This window comes from Pristiophorus japonicus, chromosome 1 (assembly GCF_044704955.1).
Source record: "Pristiophorus japonicus isolate sPriJap1 chromosome 1, sPriJap1.hap1, whole genome shotgun sequence".
Lineage (NCBI taxonomy): Eukaryota > Metazoa > Chordata > Chondrichthyes > Pristiophoridae > Pristiophorus > Pristiophorus japonicus.
In genome coordinates, this window is record NC_091977.1 from 229,345,072 (window position 1) to 229,367,076 (window position 22,005).

General features: G+C 44.8%; 1 protein-coding gene across 3 annotated transcripts in view; it reads right to left on the reverse strand.

The window, feature by feature from the left end:
• LOC139268821 (coronin-2B-like) overlaps positions 1-21,408 on the reverse strand; it is a 204,173-nt gene extending 182,765 nt beyond the window's left edge. For all 3 annotated transcript variants that reach the window (XM_070887594.1, XM_070887569.1, XM_070887585.1), the window contains exon 1: positions 20,884-21,408. The gene's annotated coding sequence lies outside the window, so the exon portion shown is untranslated. The remainder of the gene's footprint in view (positions 1-20,883) is intronic.
• Between the last annotated feature and the right edge of the window lie 597 nt (positions 21,409-22,005).

The window sequence follows — 22,005 nt, forward strand, 5'->3', positions numbered from 1 at the left end:
TTTGTGGGAACGTGCTGTGTGCAAATTGGCTGCTGCATTTCCTACATTACAACAGTGACTACACTTCAAAATTAGTTAATTGGCTTTAAAGCACTTTGGGATGCCCTGAGGTCATGAAAGGAGTTATATAAATGCAACTTTTTCTGAAGGCCAAAGGTCACCAGTAACAAATTCTGGCAGCGGTGGGATATAAAAACACATCCCTGGCAGACACTGGGACCTGAATCTGGCACCTTTCTTTACATTGGATTTATTCAACATTAAACATAATTACAACATCGTGATAAATTCCTTTGTACCACACATTCATTCCTTTACCAGATTTTAGCCACAGAAAGTAAAGTTATTAAAAGACATTATTATTCTGTTATACTGTAAAGTGTTTCCTTTGCTATTCATTAGCTTCAGATATTAAAGTTTGTCACCAGTGACATATTTGGCCTTGAAATTCTGGCCTCCCTGGTCCCGTACGGACCCAGGAAGGCATCGCAAAAGTCGGTTTTCGGCACGCAATGCACATGCGCCGAAAACCGGCTTTTCCAAGCGGTCACGTTTCTGGCTTGACAGATCGCACGCATCTTGGGGAAAAGGACATTCCCACGACAGAGATTGGGCTATTTTCCCATCTCTTGTCCTGTGAATGTCTTTCAAACTCTTGCGCCAGTTAAAAACTGGCCTGAACAACTTTGTGAGAGAATTCCACAGGTTCACAATTCTCTGAGTGAAGAAGTTTCTCCTCATCTTGGTCCTAAATGGCAAACCCCTTATCCTTAGACTGTGACCCCTGGTTATGGACTTCCCAAACATCGGGAACATTCTTCCTGCATCTAACCTGTCCAATCCGATCAGAATTTTATATGTTTTTTATGAGATCCCCTCTCATTCTTCTAAATTACAGTGAATATAAGCCTAGTCAATCCAGTCTTTCTTCATAGGTCAGTCCTGCCATCCCGGGAATCAGTCTGGTGAACCTTCGTTGCATTCCCTCAATAGCAAGAACGTCCTTCCTCAGATTGAGAGACCAAAACTGTACACAATACTCAAGGCGTGGCCTCACCAAGGCCCTGTACAACTGCAGCAAGACCTTTCTGCTCTTATACTCAAATCCTCTCGCTACGAAGACCAATATGCCATTTGCCTTCTTCACCGCCTGCTGTACCTGCATGCCAACTTTCAATGACTAATGTACCATGACACCCAGGTCTTGTTGCACCTCCCCTTTTCCTAATCTGTCACCATTCAGATAATATTCTGCCTTCCTGTTTTTGCCACCAAAGTGCATAACCTCACATTTATCTATATTATACTGCATCTGTTATGCATTTGCCCACTCACCTAACCTGTCCAAGTCATCCTGCAGCTTCTTAGCATCCTTCTCACAGCTCACACTGCCACCCAGCTTAGTGTCATCTGCAAACTTGGAGATATTACACTCAATTCCTTTGTCTAAATCATTAATGTATGTTGTAAATAGCTGGGGTCCCAGCACTGAACCTTGCGGCACCCCACTAGTCACTGCCTACCATTCTGAAAAGGACCAGTTTATTCCTACTCTTTGCTTCCTGTCTGCCAACCAGTTCTCTATCCACGTCAATACCTTACCCCCAATACCATGTGCTTCAATTTTGCACACCAATCTCGTGGGGACCTTGTCAAAAGCCTTTTCAAAGTCCAAATACACCACATCCACTGGGTCTCCCTTGTCCACTCGACGAGTTACATCCTCAAAAAATTCGAGAAGATTTGTCAAGCATGATTTCTCTTTCATAAATCCATGCTGACTTGGACCGATCCTGTCACTGCTTTCCAAATGTGCTGCTATTACATATTTAATAATTGATTCCAACATTTTCACCACTATCTATGTCAGGCTAACCGGTCAATAATTCAGTTTTCTCTCCCTCTTTTTTTTTTTTTAAAAACAATTGGGGTTACATTAGCTACCCTCCAATCCATAGGAACTGATCCAGAGTCTATAGAATATTGGAAGATGACCACCAATGCATCCACTATTTCTAGGGCCATTTCCTCAAGTACTCTGGGATGCAGACTATCAGGCCGAGGATTTATCGGCCTTCAATCCCATCAATTTCCCCAACACAATTTTCTGACTAATAAGGATTTCCTTCACTTCCTCCTTCTCACTCAACCCTTGATCCCCTATTATTTTCAGATGGTTATTTGTGTCTTCCTTAGTGAAGACAGAACCAAAGTATTTGTTCAATTGGTCTGCCATTTCCTTGTTCCCCATTATGAATTCACCTGATTCTGACTGCAAGGGATCTACATTGGTCTTCACTAATCTTTTTCTCTGCCTATATCTATAGAAGCTTTTGCAGTCAGTTTTTATGTTCCCTGCAAGCTTACTCTTGTACTCTATTTTTCCCCTCCTAATTAAACCCTTAGTCCTCCTCTGCTGGATTCTAAATTTCTCCCAGTCCTCAGGTTTGCTGCTTTTCTGGCCAATTTATATGCCTCTTCCTTGGATTTAACACAACCCCTAATTTCCCTTGTTAGCCACGGTTGAGCCACCTTCCCCTTTTTATTTTTACGCCAGACATGGATGTACAATTGTTGTAGTTCATCCATGTGATCTTTCAATGTCGGCCATTGCCTATCTGCAATCAGCCCTTTAAGTATCATTCGCCAGTCTATCCTAGCCAATTCACGTCTCATGCCATCGAAGTTACCTTTCTTTAAGTTCAGGACCCTAGTCTCTGAATTAACTGTATCACTCTTCATCTTAATAAAGAATTCTACCATATTATGGTCACTCTTCCCCAAGGGGCCTCGCACAACAAGATTGCTAATTAGTCCTTTCTCATTACACATCACCCAGTCTAGGATGGCCAGCCCTCCAGTTGGTTCCTCGACATATTGGTCCAGAAAACCATTCCTAATACACTCCAGGAATTCCTCCTCCACAGTACTGCTTTCAGTTTGGTTAGCCCAATCTATATGTAGTTTAAAGTTACCCATGGTAACTGCTGTACCCTTATTGCACGCGTCCCCAATTTCCTGTTTCATGCCATCCCCAACCTCCCTACTACTATTTGGTGCTCTGTACACAACTGCCACTAATGTTTTCTGCCCTTTAGCATTTCACAGCTCTACCCATATAGATTCCACATCATCCAAGCTAATGTCCTTCCTTACTATTGCATTAATCTCCTCTTTAACCAATAACGCTACCAACACCTCCTTTTCCTTCCTGTCTGTCCTTCCTAAATATTGAGTTCCCAGCCTTGGTTACTCTGGAGCCATGTCTCCGTAATCCTAATTACATCATATCCGTTAACAGCTACCTGCGCAGTTAATTCATCCACCTTATTGCGAATGCTCCTCGCATTGAGACTCAGAGCCTTCAGGCTTGTTTTTTTAAACACACTGTCCTTTTAGAATTATGTTGTAATGTGGCCCTTTTTAATTTTTGCCCTCGATTTCTCTGCCCTCCACTTTTACTTTTCTCCTTCCTATCTTTTGTTTCTGCCCCCTTTTTACTTCCCTCTGCCTCCCTACATAGATCCCCATCCTCCTGCCATATTAGTTTAAACCCTCCCCAAAGCACTAGCAAACACTCAGTCTAGGACATCAGTTCCAGTCCTGCCCAGGTGCAGACCGTCCGGTTTGTACTGGTCCCACCTCCTCCAGAACCAGTTCCAATGTTCCAGGAATTTGAATCCCTCCCCCTTGCACCACTCCTCAAGCCACGTATTCATCTGAACTATCCTGCTAGTCCTACTCTGACTAGCACATGGCACTGGTAGCAATCCTGAGATTACTACCTTTGAGGTCCTACTTTTTAATTTAACTCCTAGCTCCCTAAATTCAGCTTGTAGGACCTCATCCCGTTTTTTACCTATAATATTGGTACCTTTATGCACCACGACAGCTGGCTGTTCAACCTCCCCCTCCAGAATGCCCTGCAGCAGCTCAGAGACATCCTTGACCCTTGCACCAGGGAGGCAACATACCATCCTGGAATCTCGATTGCAGTTGCAGAAACGCCTATCTATTCCCCTTACAATAGAATCCCCTATCACTATAGCTTTCCCACTCTTTTTCCTGCCCTCCTGTGCAGCAGAGCCACCCACGGTGCCATGAACTTGCCTGCTGCTGCCTTCCCCTGATGAGCCATCTCCCCCAACAGTATTCAAAACGGTATATCTGTTTTGGAGGGAGATGACCGCAGGGGACCCCTACACGACCTTCCTTCCCCTGTTCTTCCTGTTGGTCACCCATTCCCTATCTGCCTGTGTAACCTTTACCTGCGGTGTGACCAACTCACTAAACATACTATTCACGGCATCCTCAGCAACTTCAAACACTGGTCAGAAAATGCCATCCCTAAATTCATTTCCGAATAATAAATCCACAAAGCCGTATAATTCTCTTTCAGTCTATATTTGAAATACTCAGGTTGATTTTTCTTCCCTTATAAGCCGAGCATTCATTCATTGAATAATGAATCTGGCCGCACAGTGTTAAATTAATTGTCGCTCCGCTATACTCGGGCCAACGCTGCTGCAATCCCCATCTCAAAATTGAATCCTGTGGGATTCCCATTCCCGCTCTTCAACCCCCACCAGTAAATGGGACACGGTCTGGTCCTGTGCCCATACACCAGGCAAGTTGCCACCTCTGCTTGTTTCATCTTACACAAGATGGTCATAAGAAATAGGAGCAGGAGTAAGCCATTCAGTCCTTCCCCTCGTGGTAAATATCCACTTCAATGCACTTTGGAGACTTAAAATTCATCCACATACCTTCCCAAATCCTGCTGAAGTCCAGCTTTGAGTACTTATTCTGCCAAAACCCCTGACCAGCAGCTGACTTGAATCTCCATTCCCTAAATACTCCATAAAATTCTTGAGTACCTGTATTGCAGTTTTCTCATCACCTTTCTCCAGCTGAAAGCTTGGAAAAGTGGGATGCATTTTACTTCCATCCAATCCTTTGGTGTTGCCCTCACAATCAGGCCATGCTACCACGCGGCGATCCCTCGGTACCACACACTGAAGGGACAGCCTAGAGTAGCTGCCGAGGATCTGAAGCAGGGTTTGAACCTATAACTACCTGACTTAGATGAGAATGCTGCCAATGGAGCCAAGCCCATCTCCCCCTCTCTCCGACCATAGAATTATTTACATCAAATTTACAGCACGGAAGCAGATCATTCGGCTCAACTGGTCAATGCTGGTGTTCATGCTCCACATGAACCTTCTCCCGCTGCTGCCAATTGCTATCCTCTGCGAGTTGGCTGGGAAAGGATCTTGTGATGCCCCTGCTGCCAAGATTTCCTATCAAGTTGCACAATGAGTAATGGATGCTTGGGCAATGTGCCAGGGAGTGACTGGCACCCGTGGAACCATAAACCACCATGGACTCACTGGCTCAGAAAGAGGGAGGAGAGGAAACTGGAGGAGAAAATTAGCAGTAAAAGGGCCAGTGTAAGATGATACTTCATAGATACAACACAGTTAGAATTATGCAATCCTAGAATGATACATAGGAGGCCATTCGGCCCATCGTGTCTGTGCCGGCTCGTTGAAAGAGCTATCTAATTAATCCCTCCCCCCGATCTCTCCCCATAGCCCTGCAAATGTTTCCTCTGCAAGTATTTATCCAGTTTCCTTTTTGAAAGTTACTGTTGAATCTGCTTCCACCGCCCTTTCAGGCAGTGCATTCCAGATCAGAACAAGTCAACAATCAATTCCCATTATTTCTCTATGGAAATCACAAATATTCTTTCCCAACAGTTTAAAATGTGTGTGGTAGCTGAATTATTGAGACGCCAATATTCTGAATGTGCAGCATATTAAATATGAGTTTAAATTAATTTTAAAATCATGGGAGACACATACTGTGTATTCAAACATGCTGAAACATTTTTAAACTTTCAAAACTAAAAGTTGCACATATTAAAAAAAACAAAGACCTATTTTCATTTCTATTTTCTGGTGTTTAGCACTTAGTCACCTTGGGAATATCTGCATTGTCTGAGTTACATTTAAAACTACATTTCTCATGAGGACGTTTACCATTAAGTTTCCTGTTAAATGCACGTCAACCGGTGAACGCATAGTAATCTTACGGTGCATCTTGCGCCCATTTGAACTTTACTTGGAGACTGGCATTTGCATTGGAACAAAATAACAACTTGTATTTACGTAGCGCCTTTAACATAGTAAAACATCCCAAGGCACTTCACAGGAGTATCATCATCATCATAGGCAGTCCCTCGAAATCAAGGAAGACTTGCTTCCACTCCAAAAGTGAGTTCTCAGGTGACTGAGCAGTCCAATATGGGAATTACAGTCTCTGTCGCAGGTGGGACAGACAGTCGTTGGAGGAAAGGGTGGGTGAGGAGTCTGGTTTGCCGCAAGCTCCTTCCGCTAGATCACCTCAAGTTTACGTAGGGTAGAACGTGGGAGGCCAGCCAGAGTGCGTTGGAATAGTCAAATCTACAGGTAACAAACAGATGGATGAGGGTTTCAGCAGCAGTTGAATTGTGGCAAGGGTGGAGATGGGCAATATTAGGGAGGTGGAAATAGACAGTCTTAAGTTGTGCCGCAGATATGTGGTCGAAAGCTCATTTCAGGGTCAAATATGACACCAAGGTTGCGAACAGTGTGTTCAGCCTCATACAGATGTTCGGGAGAAGGAGAGAGAGTCAGTAGCTAGGGAACAGAGTTTGTGGCGGGGTCCGAAAACAACGGCTTCTGTCTCCCCGATATTTAATTGGAGACAATTTCTACTCATCCAGAACTGGATGTCGGACAGGCAGTCTGACAATTTATAGACCATGGAGGGGCTGAGAGAAGTGGTAGTGAGGTGTCATCAGCGTAATGTGTAAACTGACGATGTGTTTTCGAATGATGTCGCCAAAGGGCAGCATATAGATGAGAAATAAGAGGGGGCCAAGGATAGATCCTTGGGGGACACCAGAGGTAACAATGCAGGAGCAGGAAAAGAAGCCGTTCTCTGGCTACAATTAGATAGATAAGAATGGAACCAGGCGAGTGCAGTCCCATCCAGCTGGACGGTGGTGGAGAGGTATTGGAGAAGGATAGAGTGGTCAATGTTGTCAAATGCTACAGATAGGTCAAGAAGGATGAGGAGGGATAGTTTACCTTTGTCACAGTCACAGAGGATGTCATTTGTGACTTTGATGAGAGCCATTTCGGTACTGTGGCAGGGCGGAAAGCTGATTGGAGGGATGCAAACATGGAGTTGCGCGATAGATGGGCACGGATTTGGGTGGTGACAACACGTTAAAGGACTTGAGAAGAAAGGGAGGCTGGAGATGGGGCGGTAGTTTGCAAGAACGGAGGGTTCAAGGGTTGTTTTTTTTTTTTGAGGAGAGCGGTGATGACGGCAGATTTAAGGGAAAGGGGGACAGTACCCAAGGAGAACCGTTAACAATGTCAGCTAACATGGGAGCCAGAAAAGTAAGTTGGGTGGTCAGCAGTTTGGTGGGAATAGGGGCGAAGGATCAGGAAGTGGATCTCATGGACAGGATGAGCTCAGAGAGGTTAAGAAGGGAGATCGGAGAAAGATGCGAGTTCAGGGCAGGGGCAGGAACGGAAGCGGCAGAGGCAACTGAACGAATTATCTCAATTTTAGAGACAAAGAAGTCCATGAGCTCCTCACACTTGTCGAAGGTGAGGGTGGAAGAGACAGTCGAGAGGGGAGTTTATCCTTGCATTCCAGAATGAGCAATTTTGGCAGACAAGAGCAGGACCTGATAATGCTTAATGTGGTCCAGCCAGATCTGGCAGTTCAAGTCTGTGTCCCTTGGACTTAAGGGTGCAAAGATGAGGGCCGTACCAGGGAATAATAGTCAGAAATATGGTCGGGGGCAGGGGGAGGGGACTTGAACAAAAAAATATTAATTAATTTTATATATTCAACCGCTGTTTGACTGAGTTTGTTACATAGTCATTGGAAGAAAGATGCAATTATCTATTAGCAATGAGGTTCAGGCTGGCTCAGAACCTTGCCTCCTGTTTACTGGTTTACTGTGCCCCACAGGGAGTCCCATCCATATTATAATGCATTCAGTCTATCCAGCCTCTCCCAGGGTCAATGCATTACTCATTTAGCTGTCAGTAACTAATACAAAATCAACGCACAGTCCAGGCAAATAATTATTCAACAGATTTTTTTTTTTTTAAATGATGTAATTCAACATCTATTTCCTTAATTTTAATAAACCCCTATTTACTCAACTTTATCTACATAATTTAATTAAAAATCTTGTACAAGCATACACTCCCTGTTCAGCTAAAAAAAAACACTTCCTCTTAACCCTCATACATGCCTTTGTTTCCTTGAGACTGGACTATTCCAACGCTTTTCCTGGTCAGACTCCCATCATTCACAAACTTGAGCTCATCCAAAACTCTGCTGCCTGTGTCCTAACTCGCACCAAGTCCTGTTCACCCATCATCATCATAGGCAATCCCTTGATATCGAGGAAGACTTTCGTCCACTCTAGAAGTGAGTTCTCAGGTGACTGTACAGTCCAATACAGTCTCTGTCACAGGTGGGACAGACAGTCGTTGAAGGAAAGGGTGGGTGGGGAGTCTGGTTTGCTGCACGCTCCTTCCGCTATCTGCACTTGTTTTCTGCATGCTTTTGGCGATGCGACTTGAGGTGTTCAGCGCCCTCCCAGATGCTCTTCCTCCACTTAGGGCTGTCTTTGGCAAGGGATTCCCAGGTGTCGGTGGGGATGTTGCATTTTATCAAGGAGGCCTTGAGGGTGTACTTGAAATGTTTCCTCTGCCCACCTGGGGCTCGCTTGTCGTGTAGGAGTTCAGAGTCGAGCACTTGCTTTGGGAGTCTCCTGTAGGGCATGCGAACAATGTGGCCCACCCAACGGAGCTGGTCGAGTGTGGTCAGTGCTTCGATGCTGGGGATGTTACCATGAGCAAGAACACTGATGCTGGTGCGTCTATCCTCCCGGTGGATTTGTAGGTCCTTGCAGAGACATTCTCCAGCACTTTGAGGAGTCTACTGTATATGGTCCATGTCTCAGCCACACAGAAGGGCGGGTATCACTCTTCAAACACTCTCTTTCTCAGGTGACTGAAGGCTGCACTGGCACACTGGAGGCAGTATTGGATCTCGTCATTGATGTCTGCCCTTGTTGATAGTAGGCTCCCGAGATAGGAAAAATGGTCCACGTTGTCCAAGGCTGCACTGTGGATTTTGATGACCTGGGGGGCAGGGGGGGTCAGGTGTATAGGGGAGCAGGAGGCAATGCTTTGCGGCAGGGTCAGGTTGGTGGAGGACTTTTGTCTTACGGATGTTTAGTGTAAGGCCCTTGCTTTCGTACGCCTCTGTGAAGATGTTGACGATGGCATCACCCCTGCGCTCACTGACCTACATTGGCTCCCGGTCTGGCAACACCTCGATTTTAAAATTCTCATCCTTGTCCTCAAATCCCTCCCGATCACTGTAACCTCCACAGCCCTACAACCCTCAGCGATCTCTGCACTCCTCCAATTCTGGCCTCTTGAGCATCCACGATTTTAACTGCTGCACCATTCATAGCCGTGCCTTCAACTTAAGGCCCTAAACTCTGGAATTCTCTATCTAAACCTCTCCACCTCTCTTTCCTCCTTTAAGACACATCTTAAAATCTCCTGTGTCCTAATATCTCCTTATGTGGCTCGGTGTCAAATATTGTTTGATAATGCTCCTGTGAAGTGCCTTGTGACATTTTACTATGTTAAAAGCTCAAATCTCTCCACCATCTTGCTTTTTGTGTTCTTCTAGGAAAGTGCTTGTGCTTTTCAAACTTTTAATACAATCCCCCACTGCCTATAGTTGGCTCGTTGGGCAAATCGGGTTTGCCCGTTAAATCCATCGGACTCCCCAACAATCCTCGAAGCACATATTACTGGTAAGCATTTCTGACAAACAATTTACTCCAGCAGTGATGGGATGCGAGGGGGCCTTATGCCACTAAGTCAGCACACCGATGAATCTGTCAAATGTGCTGAGATTAAAGCCCTGGGACCGTTTAAGTGGCGGTTAGACTGTGAACCCAAATCTGGAGGAAACGGTAACACAAGTTGTCTTATTCCCAATGACCGCCCATTTCAATTGAAATCGTTTTTCCAAGATCTCTTGCATGTTGGTTACTAATAGTTTATTGGACAGAGAAACTGCTTCTCAGTTCGCAACTAAAGTCTGACAGGTAATCATAGAGCCAACAGTTGCTTGAACTGCCCGAAATAGTCGACCTGCTCAATACAGTTTAACTGGCGCCTTTGTAACTGATGCCTATGGTGATGGCAAACAGTGAGCAGCATTCACCAGATTATAGGCGGCTGCCTGGGATAAGCGGGACGGTGTCAGTGAAGTGGTGGGGACAGTACATGTATTTTCAGTTTTTCCATTTTTGCCTCCGACCACCCTTCCTCCATGCCCTCAAGTAATTATTGTTTGATGGTCCGCTAGCATCCTCCAATCTCTCCACTGTATTAAGATCCAGGACAAAGCAGCCCGCTTGATCGGCCATCCACCACTTTAAACATTCATTTCCTCCATTATCAGCACAACATGGCTGCAGTGTGGACCATCCACAGAAAGCACTGCAGCAACTTGCCAAGGCTTTTTCGACAGCACCTCCCAAACTCGCAAACTTTGCCACATAGAAGGACAAGGGCAGCAGGCGCATCGGAACACTCCCACCTCCAAGTCATACACCATCCTGACTTGGAAATATATCGCTGTTCTTTCATTGTCGTGGGTCAAAATCCTGGAACTCCCTCCCTAACAGCACTGTGGGAGTACCTCCACCACACGGACTGCAGCGGTTCAAAAAGACGGCTCACCACCACCTGCTCAAGGGCAATTAGGGATGGGCAATAAATGCTGGTCTTGCCAGCGACGCATCAAAAGCAAACAATGATTTAAAAAAATATAATTGTACTTGTGCTCGTAAAAAAAAAAATCAGCTCAACCTGTTCTTTTTCCATTTTTAGTACCTCACAAAACAGTTGGCCATTTGTGATCAGCAGTATTGTTGACATTTTAAACAAAAATTGTTTATTGAGAATGGATTTTTTTCCCCCACCAGTGGTAAGGTCAAAAAATATTTCAGTTTATTTTTATCCAGCTGATTCAATCCTAGCTGGAAGCTAAATTTGAATTATTGAGTTTCTCCCATTTGGCAGATGCCCGTGAATTCCGAACACAACTTTACAGGGTCCAGTTCCTTTCATTTGGAACCTAACCCTAGGCAGACCAATTAAATTTGTGAACTGAAACCTTGTATAACCTGGACCTAAAACAATTGCAACCAGAGGTACTTGGCACATTCACAAAGAGAGAAAGACATGCACATCACAAAGCACTTGGCAGCCAATGAAGTGCTTTTGAAGTTTAGTCACTGGTGTAATGTAGGCCATGAAGGGATTTGGAAACAAGGATGTGAATTTTCAAATTGAAGTGCTGTTTATCATTATTGTTAAATAGCGCGAGGAGGGAGAAGGTGGTTTGTAGCATTTCAACAAGACCATAGAACCATGTCTGACAAAAGGATTAACTGGTCTTTTTTTCCCTCTTTTAGATACCTTCGCTGATAATAGCAGAAAAACATTTAACGCATTTGCATACTATTAACACATTTAGATAAACAGGCTAATGTCTCCATTAAAGCAGCAGACAAAGGAGTGTCTCGTGATTGCATTAAACATTAATCTACTATTGCCAACAATGATTTCTAGGCAAGGTTGTTATTTTGTAATCACAAACATCGAAGATTGAGGTGTGTTCTAATCGAGGTGTTTAAAATGAAGAAGGGATTCAATAAAGGTAGATACAGAGAAACTACTTCCTCCATTGGGGGAATCCAAAACAAGAGGGCACAATCTAAAAATTAGAGCTGGGTCATGGAGGAGCGAAATCAGGAACGACTTTTTCACACACGGTCGTGGAAATTTGGAAAACTCTCCCCGCAAAAGGCTGTGAATGCGAGGAAACAATTGAAAATTTCAAGACTGAGATGGATAGATTTTTGATAGGTATGGGTATTGAGGGATATGGGACCAAGGCAGGTAAAAATGGGAGTTAATGAACAGATCAGGAATGATCTAATTGAATGTTGGAACAGGCTGGAGGGCTGAATGGCCAATTACTGTTCTTATGTTGAGTCTAAAGATTTGAGAGAGCGGGGAGAGAGCAAGCGCGAGCAGGGCGAGCAGAAGAAAGAGAAAGGGAGCGGGTGGGGGTGGGGTGGTGCGGAGAGAGAGGGGGGGGGGTGTTGCGCGGGGGGGGGGGAAAAGAGAGAGAGAGAGAGAGAGAGAGAGAGAGAGAGAGAGAGAGAGAGAGAGAGAGAGAGAGAGAGAGAGAGAGAGAATGGGGAAGAGAGGAGAGCGGAGAGCGGGACAAAGAGACAAAAAGACAAAGAGAGAAAGCATGAGAACGCAAGAGATTGACCAAGCTTTTAGTCACCACTCCAATTTCAACGGTTCACCATCGATGATTGTCAGATTATGCTAAAGGTGCTAAATAAATACGTTATTGTTGCTCATCATCATCATCATAGGCAGTTACCGCAAAATCGAGGAAGACTTGCTTCCACTCTAAAAGGGAGTTCGCAGGTGACTGAACAGTCCAATGTGGGACCTATAGTCTCGGTCACAGGTGCGTCAGACAGTCGTTGAAGGAAAGGGTGGGTGGGGAGTCAGTTTTGCCGCACGCTCCTTCCGCTGCCTGCGCTTGTTTTCCAAATGCTCTCGGCGATGAGACTCGAGGTGGTCAGCGCCCTCCCGGATGATCTTCCTCCACTTTGGGTGGTCTTGGGCCAGGGATTCCCAGGTGCCGGTGGGGATGTTGCATTTTATCAAGGAAGCTTTGAGGGTGTCCTTGAAACGTTTCCTCTGCCCACCTTGGGCTCGCTTGCCGTATAGGAGTTCAGAGTAGAGCGCTTGTTTTGGGAGTCTTGTGTCGGGCAGGCAGACGATGTGGCCCGCCCAACAGCACTGGTCGAGCGTGGTCAGTGCTTCAATGCTGGCCTGAGCGAGAACACTGCCTGCTCCATGACGACATGCAAGCAATGATCCTGACCAACGGATCCGCCACAAGACCCAATCCACGTCCGGACCGGGGTCAAGCAGGACTGTGTCATCGCACCAACGCTTTGTTGCTCATCATGTGCAATGTAACTGGCATCTTCATATTACTAGGTGTCAAACAGAGGGGATAAACCTTCACAGCCACTCCTTTAAAGAACACAGTCAGATTTTGCTGTAGCAGAGCATCTAACGGTGTTTATAATCCTCAGCATCAGTGGAGAGAGAAACAGAGTTAATTTTTTAGGTCTATGACCCTTCGTTGACCTGAAACGTTAACTCTCTCCACAGATGCTGCCTGACCCCCTGAGTATTTCCAGCTTCATCTCACCTCTAACATGCTCCCCACTGGAGTGGAGTTAATCTATAGGATAAGCGGGAAATTGTTCCAACTTCGGTCAATGAATTACAATATGCAGATGACGCTGAGTCCGAACTCCAAACCATCGTTGACACCTTCACTGAAGCGTACGAGACTCTGGGCCACACATTAAACATCAGTAAGACAAAGGTTCTCTACCAACCTACCCCCACCATACAGTACTGCTCCCCGATTATCAAGATCCATGACGAGACCTTGGACAATGCAGACCACTTTCCATACCATGGGAGCCTACTATCAGCAAGGACGGACATCGATGACTAAGTCCAACACCACCTTCAGTGTGCCAGTGCAGCCTTCGGCCACCTGATGAAGAGTGTTCGATGACCAGGATTTCAAACCCAGTGCCAAGCTCGTGGTCTAGAGTAGTAGTGATACCCGCCCTCTTATATGCTTCAAAGACATGATCTATGTACAGCAGACACCTCAAAACACTGGAGAAGTACCACCAACACTGCCTCTACAAAATTCTGCAAATTCATTGACAGGATAGGCACTCCAACATCAGCGTTCTCTCTCAGGCCAACATCCCAAGCATCGAGGCATTGACCACGCTCAATCAGGTCCAATGGAAGGGCCACATTGTCCGCATGCCCGATACTAGACTCCCGAAACAAGTACTTTACTCCAAGTTATGTCACAGCAGGCGAGCCCCAGGAGGGCAGAGAAAATGCTTCAAGGATACCCTCAAAGCCTCTATGAAAAAATGTAACATCCCCACTGACTCTTGGGAATCCCTGGTTCAAGATCGCTCAAAGTGCAGGAGAAGCATCCGAGAAGGTGGCGAACACCTCCAGTCTCTTCGCCGGGAGCACGCGGAAGCCATGTACAAACAGTAGAAGGAGCGTACGACAAATCAAGTACCCCACCCACCCCACCTGTGACCGAGACTGTAGATCCCGCATTAGTCTCATCAGTCACCTTAGAACTCATTAGTGTGGAAGCAAGTCATCCTCGACTCCGGGGGACTGCCCAAGAAGAAATAACATTTCCAGCATTTTCTGTTTGTATTTCAGTTTCTAGCATCCGCAGTATTTTGCTTTTGCAATGGTGTTTGTCGTCAATTAGTCTTTCCCCTGCAACCTTCAACTCAAAACATTTTTGCCTACTAGGTTGCTTGATAATGTCACAGTGAGGGAAACCGGGCAAATGGGACCTGACTGAACAGAGCAAGCAAGATGGTATCTCCTTAACCAATCAGATTGAAGGGCTGGGAAATAAACAGGGTGAGGGCTGATAGAGGGTGAATTAATTGAGGTGAATTCAATGTCAAATCAGGTACAGAAAAATAAATAATGAAAAGGAAAGAATGACTGGACTAAGGAGGGTGAGAAAAAAGGCAAAGAAAAAGTAAGAAAAAAATTAAAATGACAATTTTTAAAATTTCCGCCAAAAAAAAATCCAAAAGGCAAGGGAATGAGACTCCACACTTTTCAGAGTTTAATGGGTAATTAATGGGTCAATACAGCAAGTTCCAGATAAAAAACGAGGAGGGGAAGGCGAGATGCTGTTGTCGTGAAGCTAACGGCAGAGTGGCATAAATCGGACAACAACTTCTGGATGTTCACATTTAACCTCCAAATCTGTCCCTCGCCTGAAGTTGCTGTACCATTTAGTTATACTAATGGCGAGCGCCATTAGTATTTTAACAGCAAATACTGGCCCAATATTTCTCTCCAATTAACCTGTAATAGCGTTAATTAACCTGCCATTTACAAGAAAAACCTGCATTAAGAAGGCATTTTTAAAGCATCATTAAATCACACTGGTGGTTTAATTTTCATGATTCACCCTGAAATAAATTATTAATGAATGTCAAGCATGAAATATACTGAGGAAACTTCATGGGTTATAAGCAGTTACCTTTTAACATCTCCATTCACCTCATAGACTAATGCAGAATATTTGTTAACATCTTCACACTTAACTTTTGTTAAATTAGGGGGACAAAAAAAAAAGTACTTTATGCCTTCTAAACTTATTCTACAAAGTAAAAAAATCTTCCACTAGTTATATATTACATATATAATAAACTTATGTTAGTAGTACTAAATTCTTTGAAAATATGAGGCTTGTTCCAATAAGACTAAAACATTAATGTCCAGCACAGATGCCCCTCAGCTTGATGAACACGAAAATTCCGCAAAAGAATTGAATAAGTGTTTGAATTTTGTTAATCTTGTAATCCCCAACTGCACATACAATGAAGATTAATGAAAACAAGTTCAAAAAAAATTACAAAACATAAACTTTGTTTTCATTTGTGTTTCTTTTTACATTTTCTTTGAATACTTTAGATTATTAGTTGTAAAAAATATTGGAAATGGGGAAAGAGAGATTGTTTGACTAGGGGTGAGCAACTGGAGGGCGGGCGGTCATGTGATGAAATCATTAGGAATATGTCCAACCAGTGGTGGCATCCCCTAGTGATTGGGATGGCCCAGAGTTAATGCAGATACAAGAGGCAGCTGAAGGCTGGAGCAATGGAAACCGGGGATGCACAAGAGGCCAGAATTAGAGGAGCGCAGAGATCTCGGCGGGTTGTAGGACTGGAGGAGGTTAGAGAGATAGGTTGCGGGGGGGTGGAAACGAGGCCACGGCAGAAACTGAAAATAAGTTAAGAATTTTTTTAATTGAGGCATTGCCGGACCGGGACCCAAGATAGATCAGCGAGCACAGGCGTGATGGGTGAACGGGACTTGGTGAGAGTTAGGATACTATATTGTGCAGCTAAATCTCACTGCTAAATCTTCCTCCGTGGGCTCAAGCCGGAAGTTAGACCCGAAAGTGCGCCCATTTTGCCGATGTCAAATTATGCTCAAGTAATCTCATTAGAATATGCTCAAATTCAATAAGTCAGCATAAACAATCGGGCACGAAGGAAACACCAAACTCACATCAGTATACTTCTTAGAATTTGAAGTTTCAACTCTTACGACCATCATTCATACACATCACCACAGAATTTTTAAGAACCTGCAATCAGGGAAGCTTTTCAATTTTTAATGTAACCTAAGCTGAAGCCATAAAAATGCATTTAAAGAAACAGAAAATATGGAACGGGTCTCAGTGAGGTTAAGCTTTTTACAAGAACGTTCAATAAATTGCAATTCAAATACCAAAAATATTGGCTGTGTTTCCTGCTGCGCCCTGGTCTCGATATTGAGAGACCCAACTCCCGCTCTGAACCCCAGTGCGATACTCACGTTTGAGAATCGGGGGGGGCTGTGGCCAGTTTCGTAGACGGAGATTCGTTCAGACGGGGAGTTTGACGGACAGATGTAAAAGACCGAGGAAACTTGGGGGTATTGTAGTTGCGGTGTGAGCTGTGGCTCAGCAAGTAGCACTCCCTCACCTCGGAGTCAAAAGGTTATGGGTTCAAGCTCCACTCAAGAGACTTGAGCACAAAATCTGGGCTGACACTCCCCAGTGAAGGAGCGTGCACTGTCAGAAGTGTCGTCTTTCGGATGAGGCATTAAGCCGCAAGCCTCATCTGACCTCTTGGGCGGATGTAAATGATCACGGCCACTATTTCAAAGTAGTGCTGGGCAGCTTTACCCCAGTGTCCTGGCCAATATTTATCCCTCAACCAACATCAGTAAAACAGATTATCTGGCCATTATGGCATTGTTGCTTGTGGGATCTGCTGTGTGCAAATTAGCTGCTGCATTTCCTACGTCACAACAGTGACTACACGTCAAAAGTACTCGGCTGTAAAGCGTTTCAGGACGTCCAGAGATGGTGAAAGATGCTATATGAATGCAAGTTCTTTCTTTCTTACTTAACTCACCTACACCCAAAATGTCAGTCTTTTAAGCCACCTAATCATGACTGTCATCATAGTCAGTCCCTCGGAGTCGAGGATGACTTGCTTCCACTCTAAAAGTGAGATCTCAGGTGACTGAGGAGTCCAATGCGGGACCTACAGTCTCTGTCACAGGTGGGGCAGATAATGGTTGAAGGAAAGGGTGGGTGGGGAGCCTGGGTTGACGTATGCTCCTTCCGCTGTCTCTGCTTGTACCTGGGTGCAAATGCAGAGGAAACCCCAGGCCGGTCACATGGAAACCACATACTGGCTGCTAACATCAACAGGCTGAGTGACAGAAGACAGACATGGCAAGACATCAACAGCTTTGACTCATTAAAACATTGGAATGTGTTAGAAAATAAAATGTGTAATTACATTTCATGGATTGGAATATAGTCTGGCGGTTCTGCCCGCTTAAGAGTCACACTGACAATTCAGTTGTGTTGCAGTATATTGCTGCCTTAGAACAGCCACCCAACCATAGGCTCTGCGACACGGAGGTTCATCTAGTTCGCCTTCTCCCAGCCTGGTAGTCGCATGATTCAACGATAATGGAGTTGCTGACTAATCATAGTAATCAGCCTCCAGCAATGAATCTACAAAAGACTCAGACATGATGTGAACTTTAAATCTTATTATTTTGGCCACTTGTCTCAGCCATATATTAACAGTTCAAAGATCTCCAAATGGTCTTTTGCATAATAGCTTCATTACTGTGCATTAAGTAAAATATGATAATTATCCTCCACCTACAGGAGAAATGGCTGATTAAAGGTCATCGCTGCGTCCTTTGGGACAGCCTCAGTTCCTAAAATAGAGTACAATCTACTCTGCAAACCTTGCTGTTAGCAAGGAGAAGTTCACCCCACAACAGAGGCTCCATCGGCACGGTGTAAATTTTTTTTTTTTTAAAGTTGCATATAAGCCCGAGGTTAAACAATGCACAACAAAAAATAAGTAACATTACAGTACTTCAGTTCGAAAGGGAGACTTACTTTCAGGGCCCAGCTCTTTTAATCTGCATCAATTTCCTAATGATCAGTAACAACAAGTTGCATTTATATAACGCCTTTAACATAGTGAAACATCTCAAGGTGCATCCAAGAGCGATTATCAAACAAAATTTGCCTCCCATAAGGAAATATTAGGGCAGATGACCAAAAGCTTGGTCAAAGAGGTAGATTTTATGGAGCGTCTTAATGGACGAGAGAGAGGCAGAGAGATTTAGGGAGGGAATTCCAGTGGGTTCAACTCTGGAACCCATGTTTAAATCAAGCTGAGCCTGATGGGATTAAAGTTTGGGCTGAGCTTTACAACTAAGAAAATACAATGGCCTTTATCAGTGGCAGGATTCATTGGCAGGATAGGTGCACTGACATCAGCGTTCTCTCTCATGCCAACATCCCCAGCATTGAAGCATTGACCACACTCAATCAGCTCCGATATTCGCATGCCCGCTACTGGACTCCCAAAACAAGCACTCTATTCCGAGCTCCGTCACAACAAGCGAGTCCCAGGAGGGCAGAGAAAACGCTTCAAAGACACCCTCAAAGCTTCTATGAAAAAATATAACATCCCCACATACTCTTGGGAATCCCTGGCCCAAGACCGCTCAAAGTGGAGAAGAATTATCCGAGAAAGCACCAAACACTTCGAGTCTCTTCATCAGGAGCACGTGGACACCAAGCACAAACAACGGAAGGAGAGTACAACAAACCAAACACCCCACCCACCAATCCCTTCAACCACCATCTGCCCCACCTGTGACAGAGACTGTAGATCCCGCATTGGACTCAATAGTCACCTTAGAACTCATTAGTGTGGAAGCAAGTCATCCTCGACTCCAGATGATGATGATGATTGGGGGCAAATCTCCCACAAGACTAAAGAAAAGACACTATTAGATCCATTTCACTTGCAGTGAAGTATGTAGCGCCCATGCATTTTTAACCAAACTTTTCCTGGCCAGTGTTCTCTACTCTCATTCCTTACTAGGAGTTCAGCTGTAGCGAAAGCAGCTCCTCTTCCATACCTCACATCTCAGCCTCAACAGTGTGTCTGCTAGCTATGCAACTGTGGCAGCATCACAGCTGAGCCAAATACTGTCCTCGCCCAACATTTGCACATCGTACTTCCTGCAGGAGTGCCCCATTAGTAATCAGGACTATGAACCACGGCAGAGTATCATTTCCTGAACCCAGGGATTCTGACACCGATTGTGGCATTTGTATCACCATCCTGACCCAGATATAAAAATGCAGCATAGCCATCAACTTGCATTTAGATAGCGTCTTTAACACAGTAAAAGCATCCCAAGGCACTTCACAGCAGTGGTTATCAGACAGAATTTGACACCAAGCCACAGGAGATATTGAGGTTTAGGGAGGGAATTCCAGAGCTTTGGGCCTAGGCAGTGGGAGTGGGCATGGCCTAAAATGGAGGAGCGATGAGAATCAGGGAGGCGCAAAGAGGCCAGAATTGGAGGAGCACAGATATCCCCGAGCATTGTGGGGTTGGAGGAGGTTACAGAGATAAGGAGGGACGGGGCCATGGAGGGACATTGCTGGCCTGTGGGGCTTAGCTGCACACTGGGAAAACTTTCTGAACCAACGGAAGAACTAGAGCTTAGATGCTTTTCATCTACTCCTACTTGTTGAATCAGGAATCTCAAGGCTACCAAGACAAAACATGCCACATGCTACCTGATAGAGGAGAGGGCGGCAGTCGGAGTTTAGGAAATATACACAAATAATAAAAACAGGTATTTTAAAAATGTTCACCTTTCAGAGAAAGGACAGGTGGAACGGATTAGTAAACAGACAATAAAAACCACAACTGGCTTAATGTACTTCGAATTAAATAGAATCATAGAATGGTTACAGCACAGAAGGAGGCCATTCGGCCTCTCGAGCCGGTGCCAGCTCTCTGCAACAGCACTTCACCTAGTCCCATTCTCCTGCCCTTGCCCCCGGAAAAAGGTACTTATCCAATTTCATTTTGAAAGCCACAATTTAATCTGTCCCCACCACCCTATCAGGCAGCGCATTCCAGATCTAATCATTTGCTGGTTTAAAAAAAAAGTTTTTCCTCATGTCACCTCTGCCAATCCACCTTAAATCTGTGTCCTCTGGTTCTCGACCCTTCCGCTAATGGGAACAGTTTCTCTCTATTTACACCAAAAGGATTTGCCCATTTTCATAAAAGAGTGAATGGTCTGTGGGAGAGGGTGCCCATTTAGCCTGTTGGGGTCAGGATGCTTTTTAGACACATTCCCTTACTCCTCGGAGGCTGCAATGAGGTGCCGGTTTGCAGCAGGTGCTTTTTTTTTGCCCTCTCCTTATCTTTCTTTCTTTAAGCCTCAGTTAGTTTTTTAATGTTGTTGTTCTGATCAAAGTATAACAAAAGAGGAGGAGGGGGGAATTAAACATTAATTTGCACCAGTGCTCCGACAAAGTAGGGTTTTTTTTTTGCAGCCTGTAATTCCTTCGAACGATATTTTTATATTTTAAAAAAATACCTTAAATGAAAGGTAAGTGAAATGCAGAGGACAGGTGAGGTATTTAAGCCTCTGGTTACATTGCATGGCCATGTTTTTTTCTCCTTACCTTGCAGGCACTCCCTCCCTTGCAGGTTAGATACAGTCAGGTGGAGTCTCCAGCTCAGGTTCCTTCCTTCCTTCCTTTCTCTCTCTCTCTCTCTCTTTTTCCTTTTTAAAAAAATTGTCCCGTGTTTCGATGTTCCCGCAGAGTCCCGGTGCTGACTTTAGTGCAAGGAGCCGCGAGCCTCTCCCGGGGTCCAATGTTCATTCATAAAACATGCCTGCAGGCGGGGTGGAAACTGAAGGTGGTGGGGGTGGGTTTAAAGAGACAGATTTAAAAGGAGGAAGGGGACACACAGAGAGAGAGGGCTGAGATGATAATGAGGAAAATCCTCTTCTCTGTGTGGAAACAAGATTGGAGTGAGTAGAGAGACAAAACAGCGTCCTTGCAGCATGGAGATTTAACAAGGCGGAGTCTCCCCACACACACCCAGATCAGTTGCAGCATTCACAGCTTGTGTGTACATCCATGTAACAGGAACAATTTCCAGCATCTGTAGGATTTTTAAAATTTGTTTAAAAAAAAATTACATATAAATCTCTACACTGAACACACAAAATAACATTCTGCAGAACACACGCCTTCAGGGAATACGATTCAGGCTTTTTTTTAATGCCTTGCACCATCATCCCTTTTGTCATTTCATCATTCCTGCCCTCCACCCTATCACAGACCTTGCTCCTTTTATGTAATCTGCAATTACTTTAAAGCTGTCCGTCTCCCAAAATTACATAGAATTTTACAGCACAGAAACAGGCCGTTTGGCCCAACTGGTCTATTCCGGTGTTTATGGTCCACACGAGACTCCTCCCACCCTTCTTCTTCTCACCCTATTGGATATCCCCATCAGGATGTTAGAGAAAAATTGCCCGATCTCGAGTCTCTCAGCAGACTCTTCACATTCCGCATGCATGCCAACCCAGAAAACTAGAAGGAGCTGAGCTATGGTTTCAAAACAGCTGACCTAAAGGTGGAGAAGTTTGTGTCGCTGCGCCTCCAGGGCACTAACAGGGCGCAAACGATTTCTCGCCTGGGCCGCTACCGCCTCCCGCGAGATTCCATGATGACGTCATCACCGTGTGCAGTAACCCATTTGCACCCCGGAGCAAAAATTCAATGGCATTCTGT